The following is an 18276-nucleotide window of genomic DNA, read 5'->3' as shown; positions in this document are numbered from 1 at the left end:
TTGACCTTTTCTGATTCAAATAAATTTATGTTTATAGCAAAATATAACATGTTAATTGTGTAGTAGACACTAAAGTGTCAATGTTTGGGAAAAGTAATTATTTTAGGCGAAAAGTAGCTAAAAGTTTTATTTTTAACATGGCTTTCAAAAATGTTGTTAAAAAAAGAAGTATTTAGAAATACATTCCAGAAAACACCCACTTTAGACTAAAATTGTTTCCTATTCTGAAATGACAGAAACATTGATGATTGTGCCCATTTTAAGTCTCAACAGGTCATAAGGTTCCTTTGCAACCATGCAATAATAAATTACTAATTAATAATAAGAACATGCTTCTTCAGCAAGTGGTTGCCTGTCCCTGAGATAGGTCAAGGCAGAATAAAATTTTCACCTGGGTTTAGGCTGCAGATTTCTGCACTGAGGATACTAACTAAAAGGCTGTTGCTTGACATAACTAGACAGTGATCTTTGTGAAATAAAATGGTTGGCTGATTTCATTCTGTTTACTTTTGCTTAGGAGGTCGCCTGAGGGTGGGAGGGAGAACTCTCTTGAGCAGCATTTATTTTTACAACAGTCCGCATCAGTTGAATCCATGGGCAAGTCAACTACATTTATTAAGCATCAAGAATAAATACAGTGCTGTGAAAACAGGTGCTGTGCTCCTACCCACATAGAGTAAACATTATAATATCAATGGCTGAATATATAGACACACATAATTCAAAAAGAGTCATGTACCAAAATGTTCATTACAGCTCTATTTACAATAGCCCAGAGATGGAAACAACCTAAGTGTCCATCATTGGATGAATGGATAAAGATGTGGCACATATATACAATGGAATATTACTCAGCCATAAAAAGAAACGAAATTGAGCTATTTGTAATGAGGTGGATAGACCTAGAGTCTGTCATACAGAGTGAAGTAAGTCAAAAGAGAAAGACACATACCATATGCTAACACATGTATATGGAATTTAAGAAAAAAAAATGTCATGAAGAACCTAGGGGTAAGACAAGAATAAAGACACAAACCTACTAGAGAATGGACTTGAGGATATGGGGAGGGGGAAGGGTAAGCTGTGACAAAGCGAGAGAGAGGCATGGACATATATACACTACCAAACGTAAGGTAGATAGCTAGTGGGAAGCAGCTGCATAGCACAGGGAGATCAGCTCGGTGCTTTGTGACCACCTGGAGGGGTAGGATAGGGAGGGTGGGAGTGAGGGAGATGCAGGAGGGAAGAGATATGAGAACATATGTATATGTATGGCTGATTCACTTTGTTATAAAGCAGAAACTAACACACCATTGTAAAGCAATTATACTCCAATAAAGATGTAAAAAAAAAAAGAAAAAAAATTAACTAGAAACATGTAGTTGCAGAGGGGTCCCACTTCCATTATCACAACAAACAATTTAGTTGTAGTTGATTAAACGTGCCCCCAAATCCCTGGCCACGTTTTTTGAGAGGTGGAATTTCTTTCTCTATCTCTTTAGTTTAGGCTGACCCAATAACTTGTTTTGACCAATAGAATCTGGCAGTAGAAGCCCTGTGGAAATATCAAGACTGAATCTAAAGACATCTACAACTTATACTTTTGAGCACTTGGATGCTCCCTCTTGGAACCAGCTACCATGCTGTGAGAAGTCCACGCCACATGGAGAGGCTGTGTGAAAGAGAATCATGATAGGCTGGTCAGCAGCCTCATCTTCATCTGAGATCCAAGACAACAGCCAACAGCAAATGCAGCCATTTAAGTGAACTGTCTTGGACATTCTAGCTTAGCAGTGCCTCCAGATGACTGTAGAACTAGCTGACATCTGGTATAGTACGGCAGAAGAACCAACCAGCTCAGCCCAGTTAACACAGAATAATGAAGAGTAATTAAAAGTTGTCATTTTCACGCACTAAGTATTGGGTGGTATGTTACACAGCAATATATAATTGAAACACTAATTATTATCTGAATATTTTGTCTTTTAAATTTCCCAAGGATGCTTGCTCATTAAAATTTTGAGTTTTTGTTTTTGATGAGATTCATTTGATCAGAATGCATGTACTTAGAGATCAATGAGATCTGGCTAAAATAAAGACATTATTCCTTAGTAACTATATGACTTTGAGCTAGGTATTAAACTTTCCTAAAGCTCAGCTTCCCTCTCTGGAAAAAAAAAAAAAAAAAGGTAAATAACACCAACTTCTTACAGTTGTTGTAAGGATTAAAAATAAGTAAGGAAAAAATTTAGCACAGTTCATGATCCACAGTCTGAGATCCACTTACAAATATCAGTTTTCTTCTCATTTACCATATCCATATATAGCCATATATTTATTTTTCTTTCTTGCACTCCCAACTATACATATTTCCATTTTGTTACCTCTCAAAAGACTGAAAAAAGCAATCAACAAACATATTGACGAACTCATAAACAAATGATTCTGCTTGATGTTTGGAAGTTGCCAGAACATCCTTCTAAATTCTATTTCAAAATATGGCTCTTGCAACTCTTCAGGCAGGTACAAATAAATTCCACTAGAATAAACCTGAGCTGCCAATCTCTTTATAGCTCCAAGTGGCTCCTGGAGAGAAGGGATAGTGTGGCTGAAAATTATACTTTTCACCTCCCTTAACACTGATAGCTATTCATTCCTGATTTCCCCCCTCTCCATTCCCCATTCATGACCTCACTAGCTATTGAAACTTTACTTGGTAATTTGACTATCCAAATTATTGTTCCTCTACTTGACACAACTTCTGTCCTCACAAAACATTCTGCCATTGCACATATTTTGAACTCCCGTGTAATTATCCATCTCCTTTAGGAAACTTTCTAACTAGAGTCCATTTCATCAGGATCTCTCCTTTCTTTAAATTCAGGAAATTTAAATTTCACAAATTGGTTAGGGGGCATTTAATAAGGTAATGTCATGTGGCATGTCTTTTGTACTCATGTTATTGTGTAACTGTTCCATGACTATCGTTATTTACTCAGCCAGATTGAAAGCTTCTTGAGAGCAAAGTCCAGCAGTTACTCAATGTGTGACATTGAGCAATTTACTTAACCTCTTAAAACCTGGAAAATGGGGGTTATAAATACATTCTCTCCCAGTTACTTGAATTTAATGAGATAAAATACATGTAAAATACATAGTTTAGCATGTAATTATGTTCATTATAAGTCAGTTAATTTTATATGCAGTTTTTGACTATAATGGCTGACAAATGCCTGATGGGGAATAGATTGAAAGACATAATGTTTGATGGCATCCTTGATGTGCTCATCATGTAAATAAGAAAATACTATTGCACAGGGCTGACCTGATGCAGATGAAAAGTAGGTCACTGCTATAGAGATGATACATGGAATACCAACATCCATTCCTTGATTCAGTGATTGTTTCTTTCAGGAATATCATTATAAAATCAATTATGCCTTCAAATATTAGAGTTATAAACTTCAAATATTAAAACTTCATTCTGATTGTTTTAGTTCCAACACAGGAAATAACATCACATGAATGAGAATGATGTTTTGCTCTTGGATGCAGGCCTAAAATAAAGATCCTGGGCAAATGAGGACAACAGGAAAACTCTAAGAACATCAGTGAACAGTGGTGAAGAGTAGCAAAACAGAACCAATGTGAAGAGAGTGGGAAATAAAAAAGATGAGCTGAAAAATCATTAAAGTCAAAGTTTACCAACTTTGCAATTTTTATGACCTCCAGGGCACTTGAGTTTGGAAAGGACCTAACAAACATGTAGCCCAACCCCACAAGTCATGACGGAGGTGCCATGTTATTTATATTGAAAAGGATAGTAATTCACAGCAAGAAGATTTTATGTGCTGATCAAAGCAAGTTGCAACTGCTTGCATAGCTGTCCTGGGCCCCCTTCATGTAGTCTCTGCACATTTCTCCTTTGTTCCAAACTTGGGAGCATGCTCTAAGAAACAACAGCGGAAGCTAGTGCTTGCTTGTTGAGAGCACATGAGTACATCACTGTCTTTTGAGGCTCTTTTATAATTTCTGTAGAACCAGGGTCATTACTTAAAAGGATTGTTTACCACCTGGTTTTGATTGACTTCAATAAAGGAATATGGAGTTTGAACAAGAATAAGTCCCTGGTCTCCACCTCCTTTCAGATGCCTTTCCATTAACTAATAGGAGGGGAGTAAATGTTACATCTCTCATTACAAGGATGTAAATTCTAGGAGCAATGAGCACAGTGTGGGTATCACGATGGATGATGAGGAAAATAATGTCACTGTGTGTGAATGATCCAATCCCCCATATAAAGATCACCAGGGATAACTGTTGATCACACAAAGCTGAATTTATTAAGTTTGCTGAGCACAATGTTAGCAAGAGTATCTGTAGCTCTCAAAAGGGAAAATTTAGAGAAAGGTACTTATAGGATTTAGGAGAGAAGGAGATAGATAGACGTAGTGGTTTTAGAACAGAAGTCAATAAGCCTGGTCTGGGCAGGGATCGGTCAGAATTTATAAACAAGGCAAATTGCTGACCGTCAGTGGTCTTCTTTTTGAAATATGTGAGTTTAGAGATAGGGTAAGCCAATTCATCTGTGGTCTTATTTTGGAACATATGGGTCTATGGTGATGTTAAATCAATTTGGGCTTATGTGTGTTGCATACTATGATTTAGTACAGATTGTTATGCAAATCATAGTACAGTTTGCTTTGTAAATTGTCATTTTTCCTTTGACTTCTCAGAATGTATGTAATAAGCCCTTAAAAGAAACATTCAGGCTCACCACTGTGGTGAATTTCTAACAAGGGAGAATGAGAAAAAAATACTTTTGTGTCTGAAGGGAATATTCCAAACTTTTGTGTGAAAAACCAATGCTGTTATTATTTAACTCATTCCATTCAAGTAGCTTACTGAAGAAATACCTGGTAAAAATACATCAGATACTGAAAAACTGTGGGTAATTTCCATTTCCGGAATATATCAGATATATTTTCGTATAAGAAAAATTGCCAGGAACATCTGGCACAGTGAATGATTCAGCCATAGTTTCTCAACCTGTTTCCTAACAATGTCATCAGAATGACTGGAAAAGCTGGCACATTTGCCTTTGAGTCTCAGGAAGGTACTGTGAGCATCCCAGAATATGATAAAAGCAATAATATACCATTTGAGGAGCAAAATAAACAGTTTTTTTCCTGATGCACTGGCAAGGAGAGTTTGAAATATTTGAAAGAGGAGGTAAGATAGCAAATGGGTAGAGTAAATACACTGTACTACCAGGGAATCCCCTAATTCATTCACAAAGAAAGAAGCAGGAAACAGAGGGAGTCAAGTTTGCAATCAAACCATTATAAATAACTCTGAGGAAGCTCGGCTGTGAAAACATATTTCCAGCTTTATTACCACAATTGTACTAAAGAAAAATAATGCCCCAGTCTATTAAAACTCATTGTTCGAGTAGAAACAATTTTTTCCTGAGTAGTTAAATATATTTGGCCATAAGCGCTTGAATAAGCATAATACTTGCTGGCTTCATTTACTAGTAAAAACAAACAAACACAAACAGTGTTCAGAACTAAGCCCAACACAGAAACACTTATGATTCCAAATCATAGCGTATGCAAAAGTCTATTACTGTGTGTTTATTCCAAGAAGAGCCCTATTTAGTGGAAATAATTATTTAAAAATTATTTCTCCATGGGCAAATGAACTTGTGTTAAATGTGTAATTATGACTCAGGTCTCTTCAGAGTTTACAATTTATTCTTATATTATTCTAAAAGTTTATCCTCACAATAGCCTTGAAAGCAGACAGAATCAACTCTGTGTTAATCAAGAATATTTTAATTTCAAGGAAATCAAAGTACTTTAAGAACAAAAAGGAAGATAATTGGTTCATAAAACTAGGAAGTCCAAGAATTGTAGCTGCTTCAAGCATGGCTGGAGCCAGGACCTTTTAGGGATGTAATTCTCCTTCCTTCCCTTCAGTGCTTTCTTTTGTGTTTTGGGTTCATGTTCACTCTCCATTGGTTAAAATATATGGCCACTGCAGCAGTCCTTAGCCCATACTATAGCTTTCCTCCAAAAGTTCTTTTCTTACACGCACATATCAAATTTCATAGTCTCCAAGTGGCCTTGCTTGGGTCAGGTTCTCATCTCTGAATCAGTCACTATATCCAAAAGGATGAGGCACTTTGACTGCCATGTGGTTATATGCCTGTGGCTGGGGAAGGGAGTGGTTGCATAAGGAAGGATTAAGTTTTCAAGGAAAGAAATACTAGGCAAACAAATAATGTATTTCTAATACAACCTCCAAAGTACAAACGAGCAAATTTAAGCCCAAGGAAATTAACGTAATTAGTGACCCTAATTAAAGGAACTAAATATCTTTAGTGTAAAGTTTAGTCTGCTTTAGTTGAATCATAAGATTTATCATAATCTAATTCCAGGTAGTCTCTCAAAGTTTACCTACTTTATTCTCTTAGATATACCCTTCAAACTGTAAGCATCTTTCAGGTTCTTAAGATGATGGTTTCCCTCATCTCCAGGCTTTCTAACTCTTCCCCCTTGGTGTGCTCCTTTTCATCTCTTAATTTTAACTTCAACAGGAAATCTTTTTACGTTTTTAAACTGCCTTTCTAACACCTTCCACTGTTAGCTGCTACTGCCATCAGCTCTTGCAGTTCCCTGTACTTGCACAAACATAGCTCTTGGCTTATATATGTATAATTTGTCTACCCAGTTGTTAGCCTGCTAGACTATGAGCTTCACGAGGGTAGGCATTTTTCACCGCTATACTATATGCCTAGCAGTGCCTGGGACACAGTAAGTGCTCCATAAATATCTATTGAATGAAAAAATGAGCACTGGTACAGTCAGTTTTTTTATTCCTGCACCAGAGCTCATTAAATCACACCACACAATTTTACTAAAGTGCAGCAAAGTCCAAAAAAATTAAAAGACAAAAATGTCAAGCTTAATTTGCTACCACAAACAGTGCAGGAATAGCAAAATTCAACAATTTCACCCTGGCTATAGAGCTCACTTCCCGGCTGTGCAATGCCCCTACTAGACGCTTGATGCCTAATGAGAAAGGGCATTCCCTAAGCAAGGAAAGAAAAGAAGTGTTAGCCATAAATTAGAAGTTTGAGTTAATTGCTGGAATGTTTGTAACTCTAAGAAGAAAGTCACTGCTACTCTCTGGCTGATTTTTAAGTAAGGTGAAAATTAAGTAAATAAATGAGGCAGAACCCAATAGCAATCATTTTATGCTAACAGTCATAAAGTTGGGGGGTATGGTTAGAGTTAGAAGGAAAATATTTGCTTTCCTGTAAAAAACTACTTTATGGCAGAAAAAAACTTTTAAAAACATTCAATATCTATTTATGATAAAAACTCTCAAACATACCTGAATATAATAAAAACCATATATGACAAACCCACAGCCAACATCATATGCAATGGTGAAAAGCTGAAAGCATTTCCTTTAAGATCAGGAACAATACAAGGATGTCCATTCTCATCACTTTTATTCAACATAATACTGGAAGCCCTAGCCACAACAATCAGACAAGAAAAAGACATAAAAGAAATTCAAATTGGACAGGAAGAAGTAAAACTGTCACTGTTTGCTGATGACATGATACTCTATATAGAAATTCCTAAAGATGACACCAAAAAACTATTAGAACGCATTAATGAGTTCATTAAAGTTGCAGAATGCAAAATTAATATATAGAAATCTGTTGCATTTCTTTTTTTTTTTTTTTCCAGTACGCGGGCCTCTCACTGCTGTGGCCTCTCCCGTTGCGGAGCACAGGCTCCAAACGCGCAGGCTCAGCGGCCATGGCTCACAGGCCCAGCCGCTCCACGGCATGTGGGATCTTCCCAGACCGGGGCACGAACCCGTGTCCCCTGCATCGGCAGGCAGACTCTCAACCACTGCGCCACCAGGGAAGCCCCTGTTGCATTTCTATACACTAACAATAAGTTATCTGAAAGAGAAATTAAGAAAACAATCTCATTTACAATTGCATCAAAAGTAATAAAGTACCTAGGAATAAATCTAACTAAAGACGTAAAATACCTGTACTTGAAAAGCTAAAGACACAGATGGAAGAAATTGAAGATGACACAAACAGATGGAAAAATATGCCATGTTCATGAATTGGAAGACTTAATTTGTTAAAATGAACATAGTACCCAAGGCAATTTACAGATTCAATGCCATTCCTGTTCAAATACCAATGGCATTTTTCACAAAACAAGAACAAATAATTCTAAAATTTGTATGAAAACACAAAAGATCCTGAATAGCCCAAACAATCTTGAAAAAGTAGAACAAAGCTGGAAGTATCACACTCCCTGATTTCAAACCATACTATGATGCTACAGTAATCAAAACGGTACGAAAACAGACAGTAGATCCATGGAACAGAATGGAAAGCCCAGAAATGAATGTACTTTTATATGGTCAATTAATCTATGACAAGGGAAGCAAGAATACACAGTGGGGGAAAGACAGTCTCTTTAATAAATGGTGTTAGATAAAGTGGACAGCTTTGTGTAAAATAATCAGACTGGATAACTTTCTCACACCATATACAAAAATAAACTCAAAATGGCTTAAAGACATAAATATAAGACCTGAAACTGTAAAACTCCTAGAAGAAAACGTACAAGCTTTGACTTCAGTCTTGGCAATATTTTTTTTGGATTTGTTTCCTCAGGTAATAAACACAAAAGCAAAAATAAACAAATAGGACTACATCAAACCAAAAAGTTTTTGCACAGTAGAAAAAAAAGGCTGCCTACTGAGTGGGAAAAAATATTTGCAAACAATATACCCAATAAGGGGTTAATATCCAAAATATACAAAAAACTCATACAAATTAACCTCAAAAAAAGCAAAAAAAAAAAAAAAGAAAAACTGATTAAAAATTAGCAGAGGACCTGAATAGATATCTTTCCAGAGAAGACATTCAGATGGGCAACACACACATGAAAAGATGCTCAATATCACTAATTATGGGAAACACAAATCAAAACCACAATGAGATATCACCTCACACCTGTCAGAATGGGTGTTATCAAAAACAACAAATAACAAGTGGTGGGAAGTATGTGTAGGGATGGGAATTTTTGTGTACTATTGATGGGTCAGTAATTTGGTGTAGTCACTATAAAAAACAGTATGGATATTCCTCAAAAATATAAAATAGAACTGATATATGATCCAGCGATTCCACTCCTGGCTATTTACCTGAAGAAAACAAACACACTAATTCAAAGAGATATATGCACCCCTATGTTTGTTGCAAAATTATTCACAATAGCTAAGATATGGAAGCAACCTAAGTCCCATTGATAGATGATTAGATAAAGAAGATGTAATATATATATATCACATATACATGCATACACACATACATATATATATAATGGAATATTACTCTGCCTTGAAAAAGGAAATTTTACCATTTGCAACATCATGGATGAACCTAGAGGGTATTGTGCAAAGTGAAATAAGCCAGACAGAGAAAGTGAAATACTGTATTATTTGACTTACATGTGGAATCTAAAAAACAAAAGAAACAGAATTGTAGATACAGAGAACAAAATGGTGGTTTCCAGAGGGGAAGTGGGGAAGAGGGTGGGTGAATATCGATGAGGAAAATTAAGAGCTACAAACTTCCAGTTACAAAATAAATGAGTCACAAGGATAAAGTGTACAGTTTGGAGAATATAGTCAATAATAATGTAATATCTTAACAATGTAATATCTTTGTATGGTGATGAAGGTGGTCAAAATGTACAAACATCCAGTTATAAAATAAATAAGTACTAGGGATGTAATGTACAACATGATTAATATAATTAACACTGTTGTATATTAAATATGAAAGTTGTTAAGAGAATAAATCCTGAGAGTTCTCATCACAAGGAAAAAATTAACATTTTCCTTTAGTAAATTTTGTATCTGTATGAAATGATGAGTATTCACTAAACTTACAATGGTAATGATTTCATGATGTATGTGAGTCAAATATTATGCTGTACACCTTAAATTTATACAGTGCTGTAAGCCAATTATATCTTAATAAAACTGGAAGAAAAAGAACTAGTTTGTAGCTTTGGAGTCTTTTACACTACAACTCTGCCTTCTCATTTTCTGGTCTTCTTTTATAGAAAGGAACAGGTTTCTTCATTCCTTTTTGCCTGAGAATGTTCAGTCTTTCTTCCTCTTCATAGGATAGAAATTCTCTTATTCAGTTCATTCTATCTTCTTCCCTTCTGGCTCTCCAAACCATTTCACTTTCCATTCCCCCACCATGTCCTTCCCCGTACACAGATTTTAAAAAACTAATTACATTATTTGAAATGCCTACTTTGCAGAACTTCAAATATCTAGGAATCTTCATGGGAACAGCCTCCTTCTACTCTTGTTCTTAATCACAGATAAAGCAAACATTTGAGACCTCTTCACTTGTATATAAATTAATACGCTCACTCAATGCCCCCACCATAGCTCTTTGTTTCGTTATTGGCACACCACTTACCAAACTGTATTTTTGGTGGATATTGTTGGTATTTTCTGTCCAACATCTTCTCTCTTGGAACTGCTTGTCACCCATCCACATGTTCTTATTGCTTTTTAAAAATTAGCTTTATTGGGCTTCCCTGGTGGCGCAGTGGTTGAGAGTCCGCCTGCCGATGCAGGGGACACGGGTTCGTGCCCCAGTCCGGGAAGATCCCACATGCCGCGGAGCGGCTGGGCCCGTGAGCTATGGCCCCTGAGCTGTGCGTCCGGAGCCTGTGCTCCGCAACGGGAGAGGCCGCAACAGTGAGAGGCCCGCATACCAGAAAAAAAAAAAAATAGCTTTATTGTGATATCATTAATGTACAGTAAAATTTACCAATTTTAAGAAAATAAAGAGTTTTGCTAAAGCTATTGGTGTAACTGCCACCAAAATCATAATATTAAATATTTCCATCACCCCAACATTTCCTTCACGTTTCTTTGTATTCAATCTCTTCCTCCCATTTCTGGCAACCATTTGTCTTCTTTTCCTCACTATAGTTTTGCCTTTCCCAGACTTTCATATATGGGAAATCATATAATATACAGGGGGTTTTTTTGTGCCTAGCTTCTTTCACTTTCCGTAACCTTTTTGAGATTCATCTGTGTTGCCCTGTGTGTCAGGATTTCTTCCTTTCACATGGTTTTAATGACCTTGATTTTACATGATTTTGTTACCCAAATCCTGATTGATTGGTCCAAGGATGGGTCACTGGGCCAAGCTCAACCAAAAAGAGTTTTAGAATATCTCTTTCTATGTCTGAAGTCAGGAAATGTAGAACTAACAAACTGAAGATAGCACTATATCCTAAAGTAGAGAAAGCTAGTCTAAAGTGAAAGAACAAAGGACACAAAAAATCCTGGAAGCATTTGAGTTTCTAGCTCCAGGTTTTTCGAAGATTAGCTATATTCCTGTCCTTCCTGTAGCTTAGCTGTTGAACATGTGTTTTGATTTTATAACTCAATAAAGCAATCAGTCAGTTGGCTCTGGCTTTTTTGTCACATAGAACTCAACTATAGCTGATGGATACTGGATTATTATGGCCTCTAGCATATGAACTCCTTGTAGATAAGGGCCATGTCTGACTCACATTTGCACTTCCATCATCTGGCCACAGGCATTCCGTATGTCTGTTAAAAAGTTTAACTAGCTTTATAGTAACTAGACTTATTGTGGTGACCATTTTGCAATGTATATAAATGTCAAATCATTATGTTGTACACCTGAAACGAATATGTCAACTATATTTCAATTAAAAAAAAAGTTTAGCTAGCCTGTATCAAGCCATATATGATCATCATTATTTGTTGAGCACATACTAAGTGTGTGACACTGGGGTTAGTGTTAGGGGTAGAGATGCTATGTTTGTCTCCCATCTACCTCTCCAATCTCATTTCACACCAATTTCATTCTTTTTTCTCCAGCCACACTGACTACTTCTATACATGGGTTGTTTAGAGGCTTGGCCATTCTACCTCTTAACTCACTGTCAAGGAAAACTTTCCTTGCCTTGCAATTAAGACTTGTTCAAATCTCCCATATATAGATCCTCAGAAGAACATGCACTGGTATCTTTAAATAGCACTGGTTAGAACTGCAGTTTTGTATTTATTATTGTGATGATTTATTTAACTTCTGTCCCCTCTGGTAGCTTAAAAGCTTGAAGAGTGTAGGGCTCCTATTTATATTCATACACCATTATATCTCCAAAGCCTAATAAAGTGCCTGGGACATTAGGGGTCCAATATATATTGCTCAATCTATGAATGTATGAATAAGATTGAGACTTGCTTTAAGGAGATTATAATCAAGTTAGTCTATACACATTTTTAAAGTGCATTAAGTCCTCTTTTTATTTGCTAAATCTGTAAATCATAGATGAATCATGGAACAATTAGGGAAGGCTTCATGAAGGACACAGTACAAGAACTGAACATTATTTGAAAGATATCTGCAAGTATACTAACCTACTTTTGTTGTAGTAACTAATATTCCCATTATCTCAGTGGTTTATGACAACAAACATTTATTTCTTAGGTTACCTGAAGACTATGATATGGCTGCAGCTCTCATGAATGACACACAGCCTGGCTTGGCTCAGCTCAGTTTAGCTCCACCTGTTTTCTCATTCTAGAAGGCATGTAAATGGAGTAACCACTATCTGGGACTGACTGTTTTAATGGTGGAAGCGCAGAGTTAGAGGGACTGAGCCACACCATGAATGCACATTCTGCTCATTTCCATTAGCCAAGTCAAGTCATGGGCCCAAGGCCAAGATCACTGGGAAAGGAAATGTGCTCATTAACCATAAGTAAGGAGCATGGTAGGGGGAATTGTAAGGACTGGTAAGAACAAAAGGACAGATGAGAGAATGCTCTTGTAAACAAATGTTTTGGAGGACTTCAATTTATTTTTTATTAAACTTCCTATCTTAGAATATTTTTAGATTTATAGAAAAGTTGTGAAGGTGGTACAGAGAATTCAACACACCCACATCCAGTTTCCCCTTCTGTTAACATCATATATTCATATGGTACATTTGTCATAACTATGGAAGCTGTATTACATTATTATTAACTAAAGCCCATACTTTATTCAGATTTCCTTAGATTTTACCCAGTATTCATATTCTGTTCCAGGACCTTATCCAGGAAGTCATATAGCATTTAGCCATTATGTCTCCTTAGGATCCTCTAGGTTGTGATAGTGTCTCAGACTTTTTTTTTTTTTATGACTTTGACTATTCGGAGGAATATTGGTCAGGTATTTTGTATAATGTACCTCAACTGAGGTTTTACTGATGTTTTCATCATAATCAGAAGACTTATATGGTTCTTAGAGCTGAAGATCGTAGAAGTGAAGTACCATTTTTATCACATCACCTCAAGGATACATACTATAAACATGACTAATCACTATTGATGTTAACCTTGATCACCTGGCCAAAGTAGCGTTTGTCAGATTTTTCCTTTGTAAAGTTCGTCTTTTTCCTCATTTCCATATGGAACTTTTTGAAAAAATATTACTATGCCCACCCAGTACTTAAGGAATAGGGAGTTTTGCTTCACCTCCTTGAAAGTGGAGTATCTACATAAATTATTTGGAATTCTTCTACATGAGAGATTAGTCTATGCCCTCCCTTTGTTTACTTATTCAATCATTTATATGTATCAGTATAAACTCATGAATATTTATTTTATAAACCTAGAGTAAATTTCCCTGGATTTTTTTTTTAAAACAAAGTCCAAACTGTGATCATATTGTCTCACCCTACTTTCTGAAAAGACTGATTTACAACTGTTGGTTCTGTAACAGAGAAGAACAAACCTAATAAAATAAAAATTAAAAAAAAAAAAAGAGGAACAAACCTGACTCCATACTGTATCTATTCCTTTAGCTCTAACCTTTGTGCTCTGTTGCTTGTGCTTAGTCATGCTGGCTCTGCATCTCTGTAAAAGAATATTGCCTTGGGCTTCCCTGGTGGCGCAGTGGTTGAGAGTCCGCCTGCCGATGCAGGGGGCACGGGTTCGTGCCCTGGTCCTGGAAAATCCCACATGCTGCGGAGCGACTGGGCCCGTGAGCCATGGCCGCTGAGTCTGCGCGTCCGGAGCCTGTGCTCCGCAATGGGAGAGGCTACAACAGTGGGAGGCCTGCGTACCACACACACACACACACACACAAAAGAATATTGCCTTTAGCCTGAAATGTACATGATAGCCCATTCTCAAGGCTCTGCCTCCCAGGCTTGACCTTTAAAGATATTAACACTTTCCATTCATATAGAGTTAAAAAGTTGCAGAACAGAAAATAACATTTGCCTTGTTGGAAGATTTACAGGAACATGGTGACCAGACCCTCATGGACAGATTGGAGAACAAAGGATTACCTTAACCCCTCCAGGGTCTGGCCAGCACCAAGAAGTTTGCAATAACCATCCACATCCCCTTTCCTTCTAGTATAAAAGAAGTCTGAATTCTAACCTGGGTAAAAGGGTTCTTTGGGACACTAGTCTGCCATCTTCTTGGTCTGACAGCTTTCTGAATAAAGTCGCTATTCCTTGCCCCAACACCTCGCCTCTTGCATTATTGGCCTGCCATGTGGTGAGTAGTATAAGCTTGGACTCTATAAGAGTTTTTAGGGCATGTTTGCATCTGGAGTCTACTGAAACAGAGCTGAAATGTAGTGTCACACATCTGGGTGACACACATTCTAGAAAACCAATGGCTGAGTTACTAAGGGACTGGATTTTGAGAGAAATGCTGAATATACATATCCTTTTCCACCCTTATATTAATGATATATACAGGTAATATTAAAGCTAGGAAATGATGACTTTTTTGAAATGTAAGAAAATATACAAAAGATTGGCTTGGTGTGGAGCTGTCACATTTTACATGTTATGCTACAGAGTAAATGTGAGATACTGTAGCTGTAAGATCCAAATGTGAGATACTGTAGTGGTCCAAGGAAGAGATCTTGGGCTTCCAACTGGCTGTAGAGAAAGTAAATGGGGTTAGTGTAAAATATAAGAACGAAATTTAAAGCAAATATACAGAGAAACTACGGTAACTCCATTTCTAAACAAAAATTAGAATAGGTGTTTTTAATTGATTTGAAAACAGGACAAAATTTGTCTGGGAAAATGCAGAATGCTGAAATGCAGAATACATTTCTGCAGAATGCAGCTAACATATTGAATAGACTGTTAGGTATAATTATAAATATTCATTTACTATCACAACAGCCTATCAGATAGGTTTTATCATCTACATTTTTCAGCTAAGGGAGAGAGACACAGAAAAATTAAGTAACTGGCATATAGTAAGTTTCTAAATCTGGCACCAGAGTCAATGCCATTGTCTCTACCCTGCATTGCGTCTCTGGTTGGACTCTGTTAGTACATGTGATGGACACAGGGATAAACCATCCAGACTTCCTTCAGGGAAGGATGTGTGCCCTCATTTCTGGGAGTGCTGCCTGTAGACAGACTTCTACAAAGTGGGTAGAAGAAGTCAGCCCCTTTGGGGAGTGTGCAGACCAGAGACTCTCCCTAGCACAGTCATTTTTGGGGCAACAAAAATCCAATGACTACAGGAGTTGGGGTTGTAATGGCACAACCGTTGTGTCCCAAAGGGGAGCATTTTGATAGGCCATTTAAGCTCTGGAGCTACCCGTAGAATTTGTCAGGGATCTTACCAGGTCTGCATTGCAGTTTGACTCCTGCCCAGTCCTGCTTTCTCTCCTTCCTTTCCACAGGTCTTGATCATAAGGGCACTTCCTACTAAAACGCTGTGCACTAAACTCTGTCCCAAAGTTAGCACCTTGGAAACCAACCCATGACAACACGCCTGCATGTGAAAGGCTATAGAAAATGAAGGCGATTTTCTCTAATTCCAGATTCCCCATCTACGTTAATAGAAAGGAAATAATAATGATTAACATGGCAATAGCTATATGTGTCAGGCATTAGTCTAAATACTTTATATATTTTAAATAAGAGTATTTTCCCAGAAAATGTGTGACGGTGGTAATAGTACCCCTATTTTACATAGGAGGAAACCAGTTCACACAGAATTTTAGTAACTTGTCTAAGATTGCACAAACAGATGTAATTTGCTGAATGGAAGTAGGTCTGCTCTATTTTACATATAACAATTGTTGCTCCCAGAGCTAATTAAAGGCAGAGCTGAGACAAGACCTGGCCCAGTGCTTTTCCCCTTTTTCCAGGCTTTTTCTGGTCCACAGTGCCATGGGGGTTGTTGAGAATACCCTAGCTTACATGTGTGAATGCACTCTGAAAAGAATAAAAATTGACGTAATTTTCCTTTCTTTTGCCTTTTTTGACTGAAGACTAATATATTAGCCTAAATGTTACCAACTTTTTAAAGTTAAAAACCAACAGACCGGGCTTCCCTGGTGGCGCAGTGGTTGAGAGTCCCCCTGCCAATGCAGGGGACACGGGTTCGTGCCCCGGTCCGGGAGGATCCCACATGCCGCAGAGCGGCTGGGCCCATGAGCCATGGCTGCTGAGCCTGCGCGTCCGGAGCCTGTGAAAAAAAAAAAAAAAAAACAGACCTACATCAAAAAAGAGATAAACTAATTTTCTAACCTGTCGATTATCTACATACTCGAATAAATCCTCAAATCAGAAGTCAGTAAGTTTAAAAGGGACAAATAAAGAAAAGACAGCCTTTTCCTATTTGCTTCGAGCAATGGTCTCATACTGAGACATTTACTAAGGGCAGCAAATAAGGTCAGAGAGTCCCATGTGGGAGATGGTACTGACAGGGCAAAGGAAAATTTCACCACTAAAACAGTCTGAAAGTGAACTGGGCGTACTCACATTCACAGAGTTGGGATGGGTGATGGTGATAAATGGTAGCAACCAAATCTTTCAGTAACATCCATGTAATAAACATTTATTTAGTAACTACTACAAACTCAACAAGGCCATCCTCTTAGGACTGCACAGACATAGCCTATTATCGTCCATGTTCCTAGCCCCCAACAGACTATGGGCTGTTTGATACCATAGTCTATGCCCTACTCACTGTGTATCCTCAGCACCTTTTGCAAGTGTGATGCAAAGTAGGTACAAAATCAATGTTTGTACAATAAGTGAATTAATGGAGGGGGCTTCTTGAGGATATTGAAAATAAGTAAAAATTTTCATTTAAGTATTCTGCATTTCAGGCTAACAAGAACTAGAGTAATGACCATAGTTAAGCTCAAGGGTGTCACTTGCATTGTCCAGCAAGCAGTCATATTTGGAAGAAAGAAAGAAAGGGAGAAAGAGAGAAAGAGAGAGAGAGAAAGAAAGAAAGAAAGAAAGAAAGAAAGAGAGAGAAAGAAAGGAAGGAAGGAAGGGAAGGAAGGAAAGAAGGAAGAAAGGGAGAAGGGAGGGAGGGAGGAAGAAAGAAAAAAGAACTAAAGAAGGAAAGAAGGAAGAGAAGATTTATAAAAGCATTAGATTAAGTCTTAAATGGCAGACTGTAACTCTCCAGGGAGAAACAACTATTGCCAAGAAATTAAATTTTAATAAAAACTTAATCTGCCTTATGTTGTATTCGATTTGCCACACTCTTTGATTTCTTGTACATTGACATGGTAATCAGATAAACACAAAGGTGCTACACTTGCTTTTACGGTCATATTTTTCTCCTTTCAGTGAGGGTAAGGTTGAAAGAAACCCCACTTCAGATTCAAACAAGATTAAAGCCAACGCTAAAATTGTCAGTTCAAATAGAACATGATGCACGTTGGTGAGAACAAATCTTAATCTTTCAAAATTCAAAGCAAATGTAATGCTCTTAGTTGCTTCAGGAAGAGTTAGAATTTGTAAATAATATTTGTGTAATGGACTTCATTTTAATTACAGTCATGTTCTTTCCACATGCTAGTGCTGAGGGTGGAATGGGAATACCTTTCCAAACCACTACTGTTCAAGGACACCATGCTCTGTTTCCAGGGCTTAGGAGTGTCCTGGACAGTTAAGAGAGGAGTAGCCACAGCACAGGTAGCTCAGGTGTACTCAACAAATCTTCTGGCTGATCAGCAACTCTCCCCGAAGGTTCTCAGACTTGAAGCAAGTAGGTGATGATGGGCTATCCGGTCTAAGAGTTCTGAGATCAGATAACACGGAACCTCACATAGGTGATGTGCAGTACCTCTGCAAATGGTCACAAGCATAGGACTACAAGCTT

The 18276-nt window shown here is 37.4% G+C and overlaps 1 long non-coding RNA gene across 7 annotated transcripts in view; it reads right to left on the bottom strand.

The window, feature by feature from the left end:
* Window positions 1-1319: 1319 nt before the first annotated feature.
* LOC132429609 (uncharacterized) overlaps window positions 1320-18276 on the bottom strand; it is a 44516-nt gene continuing 27559 nt past the window's right edge. For 2 of the 7 annotated variants that reach the window (XR_009520367.1, XR_009520368.1), the window contains exons 4-5: window positions 13942-16620; window positions 1320-7545 (exon numbers count right to left, since the gene is read on the bottom strand). This is a non-coding gene — a long non-coding RNA (uncharacterized lncRNA). Of the gene's footprint in view, window positions 7546-13282; window positions 16621-18276 lie in introns of those variants that run through there. The other 5 variants (XR_009520370.1, XR_009520372.1, XR_009520373.1 and 2 more) reach the window with 5 other exon arrangements.

The sequence above is a fragment of the Delphinus delphis genome, chromosome 8 (assembly GCF_949987515.2).
Source record: "Delphinus delphis chromosome 8, mDelDel1.2, whole genome shotgun sequence".
In the NCBI taxonomy this organism is placed as follows: Eukaryota; Metazoa; Chordata; class Mammalia; order Artiodactyla; family Delphinidae; genus Delphinus; species Delphinus delphis.
This window is presented reverse-complemented; position numbering and strand designations above follow the sequence as displayed.